The sequence below is a fragment of the Brachionichthys hirsutus genome, chromosome 15 (assembly GCF_040956055.1).
Source record: "Brachionichthys hirsutus isolate HB-005 chromosome 15, CSIRO-AGI_Bhir_v1, whole genome shotgun sequence".
Lineage (NCBI taxonomy): Eukaryota > Metazoa > Chordata > Actinopteri > Lophiiformes > Brachionichthyidae > Brachionichthys > Brachionichthys hirsutus.
Window position 1 is genome coordinate 1005806 of NC_090911.1, and position 17828 is coordinate 1023633.

General features: G+C 43.0%; 1 long non-coding RNA gene across 1 annotated transcript; it reads right to left on the reverse strand.

Annotated features, from left to right (window-relative positions):
* Window positions 1-13650: 13650 nt before the first annotated feature.
* Window positions 13651-17542, reverse strand: LOC137905071 (uncharacterized). Its single transcript, XR_011105831.1, has 3 exons — window positions 17344-17542; window positions 13959-14121; window positions 13651-13881 (listed from the first exon to the last, which is right to left on the reverse strand). It is a non-coding gene; the product is annotated as an uncharacterized lncRNA (long non-coding RNA).
* Between the last annotated feature and the right edge of the window lie 286 nt (window positions 17543-17828).

The window sequence follows — 17828 nt, forward strand, 5'->3', positions numbered from 1 at the left end:
ATGATAAATGATGCCAGCAGGCACGCCAGGTTGCTTTTTATATAGACTTTGCTATACAACTAAATACTGTTCATTTCTTTAAATGTTGATGCCAGTTATAACATGCGACAAAATATGAAGACATATGATGGGATTAATACACTAACTTGATTTTATTGTAGTTAGTGAAATCGACTGGGATTAATTTAATTTAATCTCATCTAAGACAAATGTATGCTTTTGATTTTCCTCATCCCTTTTAGAATATAATAATTGTTGTATTTAAATGTACAAAAAGAAACTGATGAATGTTGAAATGTGGTTTCTGTTCTTATTTCCCTGAAACAGTAATCAAACTGAATGTGATCTTTAATTACAACCAGAAACGGCATCGATGAACTAGTCAGGGAGCGCTGACCTCATGTTTACTTGTTTTAATAGCAGAAGGAGGAGGAGCCAATTTCATATTAATATACTGCACGACTGAAACCAATCAATCACGTGCGTTTTGATACATTTAGTGACTCTATAAGAGAATGATTCCGATGCTATTCCTCTTTTTTAAGTCCATTAGGCAGGAATAGAGTGAAATGTGAATGGAGTCATCAGGACGGAGCCAAATGACCCCCCCAGTCTCCACGTCTGAAACACGGGGCACTTAAAGCAGCAAAGGTCCTGCATGGGGTGAGATGAATCATTGCTTGGATTCAGGTTATGAAAGTAAGAAAAAGGGAAACGCTGGCTTTGAGAGCTCAGCAACATTACGCCCACCTCTGCCCTGCAGGGCCACGTTTCCATGGAGATCCAGACCAGCTGGATTCTGCCTCGACCGCCATGTGGGAGCAGTCAGAGAGCCGCCCAAGAGGCCCTGAACCGCAGCCAGCCATAATCAATAGCCAACCCCCCCAAACATTGTTTCTGCTGTTTGGCGTTGGGGCCTGCTGATCGAATGCCTCAGATGGATGTGACTCTTAAATAACGTTTGTCTTTGAGCCATTATTCATCTGATCCAGGAGGAGTCAATGATCAGCTTCCAAGCCAAATGGCCGCGACCGTTTTACCCGGTGGAGGGGAACGGCAGTCGATCCGGACCGACCCATTAGCATGATTAGAACTGCACGAGTTGGTTGAGCGACTTTCCATTGTCTTTGGTGACCTTCAAATTGGCGATGTGGCTTAAAACCTGATGTCATTTCCGTGTGATTAAAAGTGCTGACGAAGTATGAAGAGTAATTCCAAACTGTCAACTGTCACACCAAAGCTTAGCAAAGCTACAGTAGCCCCCCCCCCCCCCCCCCCCCCAGCGCTCAAACCTCCACAAAGGCCCAACAACACTCATAAAGTCTAATTCAAATCCAACACAAAACACAAGAACATGGTAAGCTAAGTGTACAACCCCCTACCTTTACTTGCCTTTTTGCTTTTAATAAAGCATGAAAGAAATGCCAAATATGCACTATTGTACTCTGTGGAAGAAAGTGAGTATCCTGGATCTTTGCTTTTAATTCAACCACACCAAAATTGCCCACGACCCAGCAAATACTGTATATTAAAATCCTCAGTATATATAGTAGTTTTTGTTTTTGCATGTCACTCTTGGGCATACATCTTGTGGCAGAATCCATCCCGCTGTTGAACAATCTCATGGCTTTAAAGTCTGGATGTTTGTTAGATGTTTCTATGATGGGGCGTCGCTCTCATCGGGTCATTAGGAAACAGCTGACAAATACGCCAAGCCGCTGTACCACAGCCTCGACAACAGATTGAGTTTCCTGTTCCAGAAATGCTCTTCTCTATCAAGTCTCTTTATCACAATAGACCTGCAATAGTAGAATCATTGTGAATCTAAATAGAGTATTGATTACAGCACCAAGAACACGGCTGGCCCAAAATATTCATGTGAATATCCTGAAACTTGTGGTAAATACTGAATTTGTTGTGTTCGCCCGCGCTGCCAGTCAGCAACAGCTTCTGCCAAGAAGGGAGCACGAGTGCAAATGAGATTAGCGTTCATTGCTTCACTATTGATCCACGAGTGAAATCCAAACTGTGTGTACTCAATATTTACATGGATGCACTTTCCATGCACTTTAAAGGTGCCTCTGCTTAAGTGGCTTTTTAAGTGTTTTTGTTTTTTTTGGTGGCTGCGGGCAGATTGTCTCTTTTAGAATTTAGACAGGTACATTGTTAATAACTGCAGTCGTATGAAACACTGGGTTTTATTTGATCTATCGCTGTTGACTGGTTGTTATGCTAAATACAAAATACTAAATATTTCACGCTCCCAACAGCCAATATAATATGCTAATGCATTAGCTGATTACCATTAGGATCTTACTAATATCATTGAGGTTGATAGGAACGTGCTTATTGCCTCCGCCGAGGCGAGGCAGAGGTGATGTAATCGCCGGCGTTTGTCCGTCCGGCCGTCCGGTTCTGGACGGATTCTGGGTGAACTTTTCAGGAAATGTTGGGAATGTTACCAGAAACAAATGATTACATTTAGGCAATGATCCAGAAGAGACCCTGGATTATGGATCAGTTTGGAATCTTCGGTAACATTGCAGTCAATGGAGCTTCACAATTATTTCCTCAATATCTCGGTTATTGGCTGATGTTTATGGAATTTGACACAGTCATGTGGGGGGGAGGGGGGGGGGGGCTCGATCTCACCAACAAATTTCATTTGGATTAGATCTAGAATGATGCTAGGAATAAGACCTTTATGGATTCAACTCGGATTCACATTTACTTTTCACGGTTGGTGTATAAAGATACCAAGAACAATGTAGAACCTTTTGGTGATGATCCAGAGGAGGGAAATGAGCTGCTTGGCAGAGGTCTGCCCCACGAACCAATCGGCGTTTCGCCTCCACAAAGACGCTGCGTATCTCCACCGAGGCCCTGGTCCTGCCTGCTGCTGAGTACTGTGCCCCGGTCTGGAGCCGTAGCACCCATGTCCAAAAGCTGGACGCTGCTCTTAATAGCGCACTGCGGACTGTCTCCGGATGCCTACGTTCCACTCCAACCAACCAGCTGCCGGTCCTCGCTGGATTCGCCCCGGCAGAGATCAGGCGAGAGGCATCCATACTAGCTATCGCTCGGAAGGCACATCTGAGCGAATCCCACCTTCTCCACAAGGTTGTCATGGAGACACCACATCACACCCGCCTCAAGTCCCGTCGCCCTTTTGCCACACAGGCCCAAGAACTGCTTCACACGACACCAGCTGACATATCTAAGGAATCCTGGGCGAAGGCCAGATGGAGGGACCAGTGGAAGGTGGCAGTACCATCCAGGCTCCACCGCTGCATTGAGGATCCAACAGATGTCCCTGGCCAGGACCTGCCCCGCAAGGAGCGGAATACCCTCAACCGGCTGCGGACAGGAGTTGGACGCTTTGCTGCAACAATGCAGAAGTGGGGACCCATCACAGACTGTAGACCACGTGCTGACCAGCTGCCCCATATACCGCCCACCAAATGGTGATCAGGGCTTAATTGATTTGGACAATGACACAATGACTGGCTTGCTGCAACAGAGCTGAAGGTCTAAGGGCATACGACAGAAGAAGAAGAACCAGGAGCTGATTAGTTCACTCAAATGTCAGCCTCAGTGGATTCTCACATCAGTGTGATTCAACATCTGTCTGTGCAGATGTTTGGCATGATGTCATATTTCACAGGAGACATTTAGGGGATGGTTGAAACCATGTCTACCCTGGATGCAGTGCGTATTAATCCTGCAGTAGTTCCTGTTTACGCAGCACTCTGAGCACTCTGCACAATGCAGATACGGTCCCATCTGACGTTTGATCCGCATTGATTGCATGATCGACTTGTTACCTATCAGGATGTGAGATGCGAGCCTGACGAGCAATTTTGCATTTCAGAATGAGAAAAGATAATAGCATTCATTAACTGCTGATTGAAGGGTGTGCTTCTTGGTGTCATCAGAACTCATATCTCCTGAGTATTAGCAGGCAAGCAGACGCTCATTACTAATGCACATGCAGCATAATGCATATATCCAGGATGTTGGCCTCATCATAAAACATGATGAGATATGTTGAGAGATTGTTTTCTATCACCTCTGTGGCCTTTCTTAACCTCACATTACAGCCTGCAGGATTTAAAGCATTCAGATTGAATAGTGCTCAAACGGTGTATTATGAAAGGCAGAGAAGAGTTTAGTTTAAACAGAGGGTGAAAGGTCATCGGGTCTTTGAGACAGATTGACTCAATGAGGTGGAACGTTGTCTGTGATCAAAGACACGTTTAGCTAATGAGCGATTATTCAGCCCAACGATGGAGCCTTTTATTTTAGTATAGTCTTACATTTCCATCCAGCAGTGAAGGTTATGTTTGTTATCTAAACGTTCCAGTAGCTTCATCTGCAGACTAATAAATGGTGTGAGGTCAGCGACTCCTTCTGGGAACAACCCCCCCGTCCTCACTGTCACATCGATCAGCATTTTCTGATCTTCAGAGTTTGCTCTGTGATGAACTGCTGTTTGTTTTTCTTCGCGCATACTTTGCATCAGCCGCTCTCAGCGACCTGCACTTCCCCGGGGACTCACATTTCCTTAACCCTTTATTGCAAAACGTATCATATTTAATACACATCAGTAGTAATTAATTCCTTAAAATAAAAAAATAAAAAATCTCCTCAAAGCTACTGTATTTGGAACAACTCTGATATTTAATACAAAAACAAGAGTTTGTTTCTAAAAACGGTTTGAGAAAAGTATTATTTTGTTCCATATATAGTACCGTATGCTAAATCCTTAAATAGGGCTGTAAATACAATTTCCATGATGACTTTAGGTAACTTTAACACAAGAATAAATATGTTAGCTCCGAACGGGCTGGCTTGCTGTAACATCTGCAGCAACACTGCGTAGCTTAAGTCAGTCCGGTGCCGTTCCAAAGCAGTCAACAGCCGACGTTGGTCATTAAAAGTATTTTATTTACACGGTAATCTGTACAAGTCACTCTGAACAATACATTTGTGGGAAGGCTTCCGGGTGGGGTGAGAACACAGACCAAATATCACCCCCCCCCCACATTGAAAAACAGAAACACACTTTAAGACACAAATGTACAAGATAGAAAAGACCACAGGATAGTTTACTGAATAAAAGAAATATTAAAATGACAAGGGACACATTTCAAAGATTTTTGGTTTCCCCAGGAACACGACCACAGGGCAGCGTGAGTTCTCTCAATCAATGATCAATGATCAATGATCACAAAGGTATTTAATCACAAGTCCGCCCTGCAGAGCAGCTCCTGGGCTCTCAGCCCTCGAGCATCTCCGACAGCTCCCGGAGCAGGTCGTCCTCTCCGGCATCAAGGTCCACCTCGACGTCCTGCAGATGTTCATCTGTGAATTCGTTGATGAACTCATCAAAGGAATCCACAGTGGTGCTGGGGGCGGTGCTGGAGGCGGTTCTGGAGGTGCTGGAGGTGCTGGAGGCAGTTCTGGAGGTGCTGGGGGCGGTTCTGGAGGCGGTTCTGGAGGCGGTGCTGGGGGCGGTGCTGGGGCGGTTCTGGTGGTGCTGGGGGGCGGTGCTGGAGGCGGTTCTGGAGGCGGTTTGGTCCTGAAGGAACACTTGATCCGTGAGATCAGAGGTAAAGCGCTGCTGGGAGCGTCCTTTGAAGACTTTTCATTACATTCTCTAACCGCTTATTCCGCTATCGGGTCACGGGCCAAGCTTGGAGCCAATCCCAGCAGTCAATGGGCGAGAGGCAGGGGACACCCTGGACGAGCCGCCAGTTCATCGCAGGGCAACACAGAGACAGACAACCAGCCACACACACACTCACACCTACGGACAATTTAGCGTCACCAATCAGCCTAGTGGGAGGAAGCCGGAGAACCCGGAGAGAACCCACGCAGACACGGGGAGAACATGCAAACTCCTCACAGAATGGCCACAAGCCGGAGACGAACCTGCGACCATCTCGCTGTGAGGCAACAGTGCTTACCACTGCGCCACCGAGCCGCCCCTTTGAAGACTTCTGTTTTTATTATTGTTTATTAATGGCTGTAATCAATGAAATAAATAGAATATTATCAGCCAGACTAGAAAAAACGATCAAAAGAACAAAATATGGCAAAAATAGCAGAAAAGGGGGAAAGTAGGTGATAAATATCTTCGGCTTCTTCTCGGGCTCGGAGGCAAACGGCACACGTTGCTTTGGAGTGAAGCCGACATCGGAGCTTCTACAGATTCTCAGCCGTCGAAGAGAAAAGGAAAAAATCTTCTCCCGTTGTGTTTCCAAGGGATCCACATCCAGAGAATCCCACCAGGGGCCAAGCGAACGGGTTCACACCTAAGAAAGGAACAAAGAACACACTCCAGGTGGCACTGAAAGGGTTACAAACACAGTTACACACAGCAGCAGAGCAATGAGGAGATCAGACATGAAGGCACCAACAAACGCTGCCCATCAGCATCCAGAACTCCGACCTCCATCCGGCGCCGTTAACCGACATCGCCCCCACATCGAGCTGTCACCGGGGGCCAGTCGTTCTACCCGAGAGGGCCGGAGAGAATGGACCACGCAGCACGTAGACGGATCCGTGCTGGTTGAAGATATGCTAGATATGCACCAATCAGCCGCCTGCCTGTTATGTACCCCCCCCCCCCCCCCCTTCTGCCACCATAACTGCACTGACCCTTTGCGGCACGGACTCCAGCAGAACCCTGAAGGGGTGCTGTGGGATCCGGCACCAAGACGTCAGCAGCAGATCCTTTAAGACCCGCCACGGATCGGACTAGTTCGTCCAGTACAGCCCACGTATGCTCCGTTGGGGGGGGGGGGGGGGGGCAACACCTCAAAGTGGTTCTCTTTGAACCATTTCTGGACCTTCCCTGCTGCAGGAGTCCACTGCTAAAGGATGCACTTGGTCAGAGACAATATTTAGGGCGGGGGGGCGCGTCAGGGTAACAGGGTAACAGCGTCGGGGTAACAGGGTCAGGGTAACAGCGTCAGGGTAACAGGGTCAGGGTAACAGGGTAACAGGGTCAGGGTAACAGGGTAACAGCGTCAGGGTAACAGGGTCAGGGTAACAGGGTAACAGGGTCAGGGTAACAGGGTAACAGCGTCAGGGTAACAGGGTCAGGGTAACAGGGTCAGGGTAACAGGGTCAGGGTAACAGCGTCAGGGTAACAGGGTAACAGGGTCAGGGTAACGGGGTCAGGGTAACAGCGTCAGGGTAACAGGGTAACAGGGTCAGGGTAACGGGGTCAGGGTAACGGGGTAACAGGGTAACGGGGTCAGGGTAACAGCGTCAGGGTAACAGCGTCAGGGTAACGGGGTAACAGGGTAACGGGGTCAGGGTAACGGGGTCAGGGTAACGGGGTAACGGGGTCAGGGTAACGGGGTCAGGGTAACAGGGTAACAGGGTCAGGGTAACGGGGTCAGGGTAACGGGGTAACAGGGTAACGGGGTCAGGGTAACGGGGTCAGGGTAACGGGGTAACAGGGTAACGGGGTCAGTAATTGAGACTTAATGTGTCCCATCCACTGAAAAGGTGCAAATATAACGATATATAACGTTGTACTTGTACTGTTATAACTAGCGCTAAACATCGGCCAGCATTAGCATTAGCATTAGCATGCTAACTACCTTCAGCGAAAACACTTTTGCGTTTTTCCCACATTTCTACTCGGACCAGAAAACTAGTGGCTGTTCTCAGAATATCAACGCGTAACTGCGCATGCGCTACCGGACAAAACATAAATACACAATTTAGCTATTTCACTGAACGCTACATTTTAGAGACCTACCTTAACCAACAGTTTCTCGAAGAAATTGTTGGAACTTGAAGACTGCTGTTCCTTTCTTTTATATATAATTACTATTATTTTACGTTTCGTATTCTAACACTACGTTAAGAGGCTAAATAAAGTATACAGTCGTTGACTACCAGTTTCAGATCTAAAAAAAGGAAAGTGAAGTAGCGGAGGACTCGATCCGAGCTTGTTAGCGACTAAACGGAGGATGGAGGACAAAAACACCAACGGGAGTTTACTATGGCGACACGAAGACCCGCCCTCCGCTACATTTGATTGGCTGATTCTGATCACTCTTATTGGCTACACCTAATCAACTCAACCAATCCAATCAATCAGAGGCAGCGCAAGGTTATAATCCGCCTTCACCGTAGTAGCATTCGCGATATTAGCTTTCTTTTGACTCTCCTCAGTTGGGCTGTTTCCCTTTGCAAAGAAGCTCTTCGCCTCTCACCATGGGCAAAGCCAGAGAAATGCAGAGTCAAGCCTCTCTTGAGTAGTTGGGTTCCAGAGGCCAAGCTGTGGGTGGAGGTGACCCCCACTACATCTAGACGGTACTTCTCAACCTCCAGCACAAGCTCCGGCTCCATCCCCCCCAGCGAGGTGACATTCCATGTCCCAAGAGCTAGTCTCTGTGTCTGCGGATCAGGTTGTTCAGCCCCCTGTTGTCGACTCCCACCCAATCCACAATGCACCCGTCCCCTGTGATTCCCTCGTCGGATGGTGAGTCCACCGGAGGTCGGGCCCGCGGCAACCTTTCGGGCTGAGCCCGGCCGAGCCCCGTGGGCAGAGACCCGGCCACCGGGCTTGGCTCCAGGGTGGGGCCCCCGTTGTGCCATCCCGGGTGACATCACGGTCCTTGCTCTTACTTCTGTCATAGGGCTTTTGAACTGCTCTTAATGTGAGCCGTCACCCAGGACCTGTTTGCCATGGGAGACGCTACCAGTAGAACAAGCTCCCGACAACATAGCAGCCCCTGGGATCATTCGGGCACTCAAACTCCTCCAAAGGTGGAAGTTCAAAGGGGAGAAAAGAAGGATATGTCTATACAGGTGCTGGTCATTAAATTAGAATAACATGAAAACGTTTATTTATTTCAGTAATGACTTTCAAAAAGTGAAACTTGCACTTGTATATATATATAATAAAAAAAATAAAAAAAACATATGACTAAATATAATTTAGACTCTCCTCATTTTGTTTGCTTTGTAATGTAAAATAAATAAATGTCGTAATCACCCAAATCAGTCAGTTTACTGTAGGGGATTAAAACAAATGCATTATTCTCTTCTGTTTATAGTAATGAACAAAATAATAATATATAAATATATACGGATTATATAAACAAAGTAAGCAAATTATAATTATGTGAAAATTGTGAATCAAGTACAATACTTGAGTAGATATAGTTACATTTGCCAGTGTATTTCAGCACATTGTTCTCTTTAGATGTGTGTAAATTCAGTTCCCAATAACGATTTTAAGTTTGACATGTTTGAAATTAAACCATATTATCATTGATTTGAGTTCTTATTTGCCGTCATACCAGAAAGAGCCATCTAGCGTTAACTTCTCCAACTGACATCATCGTGAACATCCTTTCTCTTACTGCTCAACAGCTTTTACATTCATCAGAATAATCAGAAGATGGATCGCACAACAAATGCCTGGCGAGTGATTTATCTGTTCCTGGTGAGGCCTCCTTGGCTGCCTAATGCAGAGCAAATCTGATTCTAGTTTTAATCATTAAAAGCACAAACAATGCTTTCAAAAACTCATTATTGAAGCTGAGTCCACCCTGTGTAACAACAACCTTGTTAAATGCTGTGTGTTAGCATGAAACCGCTAGCTAAACATCAGAGCGTGCATTAGCGCTAATGTGATCGCAAAATTGGGAAGTGAGTACGTTATATAAGTTTCTCGCTGAGCCTGCAAAATCTGCTCTGTTCTAGCACTCATTTAAATTTGGATGTAATTTATGTATTGATCACCTCATAGGAAAGCAATGTGGAAAATACATCAAAGACAATTAACTACAAGTGTATAAAACATTATAATATCATCAAAATGATACCAATTATTCAATCTTACGAATGACAAATACAAATACATCATTACATCTGCCTTTTCATGTTGGGGGTTGCCACAGCAAATCATCATCTTCCATTACCTCCTCTTTCTCCTCTTTCCTCACACTGATCATGAATAAAGGAAAAATGTCTGTATTTGTTTTTACTATCGTGAACTGAACATCACAACTAATGTTAGAAACTTTATACAAAATAATAATAATTAAAAATTTTAACGCAATGTATTCAGAATATATTAAAATAGTTTATTTAACAAAATGTACATAATTGTATATTTTACAAAGTATGTACAATAAAGTGCACTTTGCAGTTTCAAAACAAGAACTCAGGCTGCTCTATGAGCAAATCAAGTCTATGAATAAACAAAATGACACGTAAACACAAAAGGAGCCCTTTAACGTGGCCTTTGTGACCTTCATCCATGTCAAGGTCACATAAGGGTGATTCTCCAACTATCAAAGAATTTGTGTCCCAGGCAGAAATAAGAAAAACAAAAAACGTTTGTCATTTTCTTATTCATCCTGCACCTTCTAGACACAAAGATGAACCTACAAAACAAATTAAGATAGATAAATTACTATTTTTATGATATAAAATATGGTTTTATATTGAGTTTTTTTGCCATATGTCCTTTGTCCCTTGGTCAGGTTTTGGACTCTCATAAGACTGAAATAAAATTTGATTCAACAGTAACTTTATTGACAAATTGCATAGAAATTACTTGTTTTAATGAAAAATATAATGTGCTTGAAAGATATATTAGTATTTTATTTCTTTTTTATAAAAAATAACACCTATGCCTCAGGATCACTCTCATTTCCACTACCCACCACAAAATGTAACTTGTAACTTCTTTTTAAACCTTTGTCGACTTGCAACACATCAGTTGTCATGTGACAGGAGAGCGCGTGGCAGGCTAGCAGTGTTAGCTCCATGGAAGGAAGGGAAACAAGAAAAAAATCGAGTCAAAGCTTTGCAAAACCAAGAGTATGTTTATTGGTCATCATTTCCAAACATTTATTTATTTAATTTGAATGTACAAATAATGAGAACAATACCATTTTGTATTGTGTATTTTGAGTGTATTTTATGCTACCTCTAAACAGAGATTAACATGATAATATAATAATAATGAGCTTTCAAAAGAAATGCCAAACATTGTCATTTCCATTACTTTATTTGCTGTGATGGACGTGTTGTGATGGAAATGACAATGTTAGTGTTATAAATGCATTTATTTGGCTTATATCACTTTAAAAACTGTGTAATCAATTATGCAAAATACTTTATACACCATTTCATACTTTGTATATGCACAAACTACAAGAAAGAATATATGTTATTTTAGATGGCACGCAAGACTACAGCAGATCTCTAGCTTTCCCCGGCATCGTCCCAACATTCAGAGTCCCTACTTTCTATCCTAATCCTAAATGTTATATACTTTAACTAAATTAAAAAATAAGATGTCAACAAATGATAATAATATTGGCATTTTAAAAATAAAAGGTCATTTAAACAATTTTAAAACCTTTAAACTATATATACAATGTGATATTTTAAAATGGTGTGTTTCCAAATATGACAAAAATAGCAAAAGTTGTTATTTTGTACAAAGCTGGCAACAAACATCATTTTAACAATTACAGACTTGCCTTGTCACTTCCTCAAGTTCCCAAAATATTCGAAAAACATTTTTGCAACAGACTGGATGAATTCATAACAAAGCATAGCTTACACATAGTTGATATGGTTTCAGATCAAATATGTCAACGTCTTTAGCTATAATTAAATGGTAGAAGATATCACAAAAGGACTTGAACAGAAGAAAAAGGTGAAGGGAATATTTATCGATATCAAGATTTGATAGAGTTAATCATAAAATGATTTTGCAAAAACTTGAAAGATATAGAACAAGAGATTTAGTGTTACGATGAATTGAAAGTTATTTATGCATACTCCAAAACCGGGCAATGCAAAAATGGAACATACACATCCTTTGTTTATTAAATCAAAACAAATTTAATTTCCCAATATTGTAGGATTTTTAACAGCTCAAATCATGTATAAGGCTAGTAAAAACATGTTGCCAAACTTAACAGAAAACACAGAAGATGACTAAGTTACATAATATTGCTGTAAATCTTTATAATTATAGTACGATGGGAGAGTTCTTTTCTTTTATCATTTTCTTAACTGTTTGGCAAACATTAAATCAAGGTGTTGTATGTTTGTAGAGGTTAACCTTTTATTTTATTCTGTTTGTTTTCGTCTTTTTTTTCTATATATTTTGTTTATTTGCACTGTTTGTTTGTTTCTGTGTGTACAGTGTATACGTACCCGTTTTTCTAATATGTGAATTGTAATGCTGGCACACAACTGTATGTACTAAGTTCATGTATAAAATCAATAAACACATTGTTATAAAAATAAACATGTTGCCAACAAACAGAAAGTATTTCAAAATAGAGATGGGGGACCCCAGTGAGGGACCAATGTAACATCCGACAAATTAGGGAAAAAAAGGGAAAAAAATTGCATTTCTTATTGTGGTGCAAGACTGTGGAATAACATGTGAGATATAAAAACATGTGTGAATATAAAACAATTCAAATATAAATACAAAACTAAATTGTTTACTAAATATAATGAATGATGTGATGAGGGCAAAATCTTAATGTTTTGAGTTTAACTGCTTCAAAACATTGATTTGTAGCTACATAATGTGTTTTTGGTACTGAATTGCAGGATGTAATGTTATATTTGGGGTAACTGACGTAATTAACAACTCTTGTTAAATGTCTAGCGTACCATGTTTCGTGGCTCTTTGAATCCACGAAAAAGCTTGCCACTTGCAACGTTTTCCCACAGTTGACTAATTTAAGACTTCTGTGTGGGTTCTCATGTGGGCTCTCAGATTACCACACTGTCTGAAATGTTTCCCACATGTTCTACAACTGTAAGGCTTCTCATCTGTGTGGGTTCTCATGTGGACTGTCAGGCCACCACTATGTCTGAAATGTTTCCCACATGTTTTACACTCGTAAGGCTTCTCGTCCGTGTGGGTTCTCATGTGGACTGTCAACTGACTACTATGTCTGAAATGTTTCCCACATGTTTCACAGCTGTAAGGCTTCTCATCTGTGTGGGTTCTCATGTGGACTGTCAGATAACCACCATGTGTGAAATGTTTCCCACATGATTTACACATGTAAGGCTTCTCACCTGTGTGGGTTCTCGTGTGGAGTGTTAACTGACTACTATGTCTGAAATGTTTCCCACATGTTTTACATCTGAAAGGCTTCTCATCTGTGTGGGTTCTCATGTGGACTGTCAGATAACCACTATGTCTGAAATCTTTCCCACATGTTTTACACTTGTAAGGCTTCTCATCTGTGTGGGTTCTCATGTGGACTGCCAACTGACTACTCTGTCTGAAATGCTTCCCACATGTTTTACACTCGTAAGGCTTCTCATCTGTGTGAATTCTCATGTGCTCTATACAGTCACCATTTCTGGTGAAAGCTTTGCTACATGTTGTGCAAACATATGGTTTCCCTTTGGTCTTTCCGCTGTGCGGTTGAAGTGTGGGCTGAAATTCTACACCCTCTTCAGATGTCTCACGTCTCTTATCATGGCTTCCAGATGCATGACAGCTGTTAGAGAACAGCAGCTGGTCAATGTCTGCTGCTCCTACCACAGAGGTAATAACTGGCATGAGAACTCCAGACTCTTCATCTGCATCTTCATCAGGTTTCAGGAACAGAGTCTGATCTTTGCTGCGGTCTTTTTCTCCACAAGTCGGACTCAACATGAAGGTTCCAGTCTCCTGCTTCAGTCCAAGCCGCTCTCTCTCCTGACTGGTGGGGATTTCTTCCTGCTCCTCTTTCACATGTGGAGGCTCTGGCTCCTCTTTGTCCATAATGGAGTTAATCTCCTCCTTAAAGAGCTGCTGATCAGCAGGAACCTCCTCCTCCTCCTCCTTACAGACATGTTGCTGTGGACAATCTGGAGGACAGAGGACAGAAGAAATTGGACGCTGCTGTGATGAACACTTGTCGACATGGGAGGACATACATACATACTTATTCTGTGTGATTTCATTTTGGGTCTCCAGGTGATATCTAGCAGTCTTCACTGATGATCGATCTTCACTCAGTGTTTGTCACTCATTCCTTTGCAGGAAAACGTTGGTTGGTTTTTAAACTCTTAATCATCAACTGAAGGCATCCTGTTCAGCTGAAATACCTGCAGATGAAACAAAGTGAGTTTATTTTATCTTCTGCTACAACTGATTGTACCTTAACTTAAGACTTGTGTTTAAATCAATAAAAAAGGAGAATCACCTCCCTTAATTCCTCTAGAAACGACAAATATCAGTTAAAGAACAGGAATACCAATGGAAAAATACATTTAAAGGAAAAATGAAGTATACATATATTCATGTAATCCATCCATCCATCGGTTGTGGCACAGTTGGTAGAGTGGGCCGTCCAGTGATCAGTAAATAGGTGGTTCGAATCCCAGCTCTGACTGTCCACATGTCGTTGTGTCCTTAGGCAAGACACCCACATTGCCTGTGTGAATGTAGTGACCGAGTGAATGTCGGTAGGGGTCAGGAGGACTGATGGCTCAGATTGGCAGCCTCGCCCCGTCACCTTACCAAGTATGGAGTGAATGAATAATGCACATACAATGTAAAGCGTCTTTGAGTACCTAGAAAAGCGCTCTATAAAATAAATGCATTATTATTATTATATTAATGAACGATTCTGTAAATCTGTCACGATCTGGGAGTATATGTACGCCAGACGTGGAACTACTCAGTGTCGATGCACCCTTTCTACCTTCCCCGTGAGTTCCCACAACTGTTTCTGTGTACATTCACCCAAAAGCAGACGTAGAGTCCGCTGGCAGCTCTGTCTTTGATGCAGGACTGAGGCTTTAATCGTGTGACTCTGAAAAGGCTGAGAAACCTTCATCAGTATGTGTCCTGCCCAACCAGGCAGAAAAAGACGCCAGATCTCTGCTATGGATCCATAAAGAATGCATTCCTCCCCATGGCTCTTCAGACCATAATTGTGTTCATTTAGTGCCCACGTATAAATCTGTGTTGAAGAGAGAGAAGGCTGAGATCCGGGATGTCTGAGAGATTATACATTATTATTATTGCTGTCTGTTTTAAACAACAACAAACAGTTTTAGACAGTAACAGGATGTTTACAGCATTAACAAGAAATAAAATGGCTAAAATTACAAGTTTTTTGGTGGAAGGAAGCATCAAAGAATGCCGTCTGTTTCTAAGAGTCAATTATTCTGTTGTGATTCTGAAGCTCGTCTTTTTCAATGACTGCAAGACTGTAAAGTATTTTATGACCCGTTGTTTGACGCAGCCAGGAATGCAACCGACGCAGTGCAACCGACGCAGTGCTCTAAAGGACCTTTCACACGAGCACCTCCTTACAGGCACTGTTAGGGCAACTTGGGTAGAACCTTCAGAGAGGGAAACATGTCTGAATCAAGGAGGTTGTGAACAGACAATATATCTTTGGGAGAACATCCAGCCTCTGTTTTCTGGCCACCAGAACCTCCTCTGTTTTCAGGCTGGAGTGTTTTGCAAGTTCGTTCAATTGTGATCCACTCAGGAGGTTCTCACATTCAGGCCTGCATGCTGGATCCCTTTTAGTAGCTCTGCATCTACTGCAGGATCTGAACTCAAGCTATCATCCTACCCACGCAAGGGAAAAGTAACTCTCTTTTCACTGTGTCTGAGTTCCATTCAGTGCGTGAACCTGCAGGTTCCTCCAGGTTCTGCAGGTTCCTCCAGGTCCTGCAGGTTCCTCCAGGTTCTGCAGGTCTCTGCACCAGATTCAGGGAGACTGTGGGCGTGGCTCAGGGCTGTGGTTCTCCCATACAGCTCCATGGCTAATGCATCTGTGCGTTTGCCCTTAAGTGTGTCACACAATAACTAAATGTTACTACCAGCAGTGATAAACTTACTTTCTTGAAAAACTTTCTTATATCCATTCTTCATCTATCCGTTCACGTTCTTCTCCTAAAGCTCTTCTATTATGCTCTGTGTGCGTCAAACACGCTGCAGGTACCGACAATTAGCGCGGTCACTAGGAAAACGTGGACTGGAGTTTCAGTGATGTGGGCATTCTCTATAAGAACAGGTGGAACGGGTTCTCTACCTTACATCATGAAGTGAGGGGAAACAGATTAATGATCAGATTTAAGTCAATAATGACAGGTTACATGTTTTTAAACATATATTCTGGCGGTTTTAATAGAATATTTCGGCATTTTTTGGTCACTGAACAAAAAAATATATATATTTTTTTTTTATAAAACAACCCAAAATTATTTAGGGGGGCTCAAGAATATTTTAGGCTGAAGCCCCCCTAAAATAGGCCTAACGACGCCACTGGGCGGAGGTTTTTAGTGCCAAGGTGCCGAACTCAGAGGTACAAAAATAGCCTCGTCTCGACTGCGGCGAGTCTGCTGACTCAGCACTATTCTGCAGTTCCTCATGTATTTTAATCCTTCGTCTTTTTAATCATAATCTTGTGTTGTTATTCCTTATTATTGTGGTTAGCAAACCTTTTTATGACATCTTGGTTACTGGGGCTGATGAAATGTTCTTTGAGCACTTTGACCGGTTGTATACGTTTTATATGTATGTTTGATGGTTTGAATGGATATAAGGTGTTTTATGTTTTATCTCATCTCACAGCAAATGAAGTAACCGTGAACCTGTACAGGTACCTCGTCCGGTCCAACTGCCTTCCCGTTCTTCATCGCCTTTCTAACTTCACAGTCGCTAATCTTTGTCACTTCCTGATCAACAACAGGTGCCTCTACCATCCTTCGTTCTCTCTCATTTTCCTCATCCTGTCCCCACCCTACATGACTTTGCCAAATTCTGTAAACATTTGTCAATAATCAGAGATATTGAGGAACAAAGTTTGAAGCTTTATTGTCTGCAATGTTAACGAAAATGTCAAAGTGATCCAGAATCTAGGATTTCTTCTGGATCACCACCAAAATTGACTCAACTGTTCCTGGTAACATTCCCCAAATATTCTGAAACTTTCATCCGGATCCGTCGTGAATGGTTCGAGTCATTTTACTGCAGACAGAGAGATTGCGGAAGTAAGAATCAATAGACGATGTCGTCGTTACTGGTCACTTTGAGAAGTAATGTCTTCATGTTTTATCATTCGGAGCTATGCAGCTAATACACAATTCATTTAACGACAGACAGTCAAACGAAACGTCATTTAAACTTTCACGCATTCGACAGACGGACACGGACCTGCGGCGCTTCACGGACCTTCGGCAGCCCTTCTCCGCGCTTGAAAAGGATTTAAGCGGGTTAAAAGTCTCGTAAAAACACAATAATCTAGAAATGAAAATAAAAGGGTTGAAAACCTGACTAGCAAGAGCAGACTGGATCAGGAACCTGACCTTTGTGCTGCGTTGAGATCCGCCCCGGGACTGCCTGAACGAGAACGCCGTGTCTTCCGCCTCCTGCTGATCCGGGCTGTGGATCGGGCTGCCTCTAAAAAGTCCACCACCATCACGTGACGTTTGTGTTCAATCGAATCCTTTGTCCTCCAGACGTGTCCACGTGTCCACGTGTCCCTCATCACTCTTCTTCTGTCTTCGTGTGAACTGCGTGTCGAGCTCAGAGCGGAGCGCTGTGTCTGTATCGCTTTAAGACGGTCACGTGACCGATACCGTGGCAGTATCGCCCGTCACGCGTGGGCGCGACAAACGGGATGCGCGTCTGCCAAAACAATCAAACGCAAACCTGCTCGTTCACATGTTGACCTCAGTTATTGGTTGATGATGATGATGATGAATATATTTATTAGATAGGATGTTAGAGTACAAGTACAGTCACACAGTATCATGTATTACAGTACAAGTACAGTCAAACAGTGGTATGT